Here is a 2,500-nt window from a genome sequence, read left to right as displayed (position 1 = left end):
TTGTGTGTCACTGAGATTACCTGGAGTGTGTGTGTGTGTGTGTGTGTGTGTGTGTGTGTGTGTGTGTGTGTGTGTGTGTGTGTTTATATTTTATTTCAAACTGTTACGACATTTTCTATCACCAGAAGAGGAGAGGAAAGAGAAACAGAGAGAGAGAGAGAGAGAGAGAGAGAGAAAACTGGTTCAATGTAGTAATTTGAAATGACTTACGAAACGAGAGAAAGACGAGTAAATATAAGCTGTGTGCTGTTTATTGTTCAACTAAGCCTCGGAAACTCACGTACACGATTCCATGAACCTTGTACACCTGAAGAGAAAATGAAAATAAAATGAAAATAGATTAAATGAAGCATGTGAACCCTTGACAATAAAAGTAAAACATAAGAGAGAGAGAGATAGATTATATGAGACGTGTGAACCGTTGAGAGTATAAATAAAAGAGAGAGAAAAAAAACTGGTTAAATAGAAAAAAACAGACCTCTATGATAAGTGTTTGGTACAGTACATTGATAAATCTTACTCAAATTTCGCTCCACACTTGACACGACTGATAAACCTTCCACTCCTCGCAGTAAACCAAAAGAGGAAGAGAGAGATAGAGAGAAAAAAAGAAAACTGGTTGAATGTCGCAAATTAAAATGACTTACGAAACAAATGAATAAGGAAAGAAGGTGAAGGTGAAAACAGGAAGTACGTACAGTTTAAAGCCATGTGTCTCGTCCACCTTCAAAACTTTAGTAATGTCTTTCGATCCCTTGCTCTACAACTTCACAAACTCACAGCCAGCCGTACACTCATTGGAAAACTTTATGGATCGACTTCACGTTTTCTTTCAACATCTTCACTGGAGCGATGAAGAGTCAGAGGAGAAACTTCAAAATTCTAACTCTTTGACAGAGATTCAGCACATTTTTCTGCGTTATTAGTCACTGAGACATCTTTACCTGCTCCACGGTCACTTTTAATCTTTAACACCCTCAGTACCATGACGCTTTTCCATATTCATTCTGGTTACTATTTGGTGATTTTATACAGCTTTAGAAACTCATGTGAGGGATTAAAATAGTGAAGACTCTGGCCATTAATCTTCTGACCTCTGTATACCCTTCCTAATGTCAGTAAAATGGTCTAATCGTACACAAATCTCAAAGCAAAAATGTGTCCCAGTATTGAAGGGTTTAAATTTGGTAGAAATGTCAAAATCTTTTCTTTCGACGGTTATTTGTCACATTTTTCCCCCAATACTAATCACAGAGACATCTTTACATGCTCCACTGACTCCTCGAATCATTAAATTGAGTAGAAATGTCAAAATCTCTTCCTTTGACTGTTATTTGGCACATCTTTCCCTCATTACTAATCACTCTGAGACATCTTCACTTTTTCCACAGCGTCCTTGAATCTTTAACCTTTTCAGTACTAGGACGCATTTTTACCACGAGTTTTGGGTGATCAGAAGATTGATACACAGTCTCCACTATTTGAATCCCCCACATAAGTTTCTGATGCTGTATAAAATTGCCACATAGTAAGCAGAATGAACATAAAAATACATCATGGTACTTGAAGAAGTTAAACTAGATAGAAAATACAAAATCTCTTCTTTTTAATCACCTTACCTGTAGATGCTTATTAGAATTCCATACTTTGCTTGCTGTTAATTGTTTTTATGGAAGTGTAAAGATATGAGTAATAGAAACATGGAAAGGTTAAGATTGATGGTAAATTATGCAAATGGGACGAAGCTAAAAGAAAAGATAGGAAAGGAAAAGATAAAGGAGATGAAATAAAAACATCGTAGGAAGACAATGACATAATAGAAACTTTAAAAACAAGAAAAAACAAGAGACAATAAGAAAAGAGTGAACTAATGAGATAAAAGGGAAAGATGAAGGTTTTTAGGAAAAGAAAAAAAATATGAGAAAAATATTAGAAAATTAACAAATAGATGGATAAGGAAAGATGTACATGTGAAAACAATAATAGAAAGAAAAGAAAGGATACAAAGATGAAAGAAGACAAACAAATATACACACGAATACAAACAAAGCGAAGAAGAAGAAAGATAAATACGAGAATATAATAAGGAAGGAAAATGAAGAAAAATAAAGGAAAAAATAACTGGGAATAAAGGAAAAAGAAAAAAATTTGGGAGGAAGAAAAAAATTAAAAAAATAAAAGGGAAAAATCACAGGGAATAAAGAAAAACAGGAAGAAAATGAAGAAAATAAAAGGAAAATAACAACAGGGAATAAAGAAAAAGAGAAATTCAGAAGGAAAGAAAAAAAAAGTGAAGAAAATAAAGGAAAAAATTATTTGGAATAAACAAAAAAGAGAGGAAGAAAATGCAGGAAGAAAGAAAGTGAAGAAAATAAAAGAAAAAATCACAGGATATAAAAAAAAGGAGGAAGACATTTTTGAAGAAAGGAAGAAAGAAATTGAAGAAAATTAAGGAAAAACAACTGAAATAGAGAAAAGGAAGAAAAAAAGCAGGAATGAA

The sequence above is a fragment of the Portunus trituberculatus genome, chromosome 25 (assembly GCF_017591435.1).
Source record: "Portunus trituberculatus isolate SZX2019 chromosome 25, ASM1759143v1, whole genome shotgun sequence".
NCBI classification, from domain to species: domain Eukaryota; kingdom Metazoa; phylum Arthropoda; class Malacostraca; order Decapoda; family Portunidae; genus Portunus; species Portunus trituberculatus.
This window is presented reverse-complemented; position numbering follows the sequence as displayed.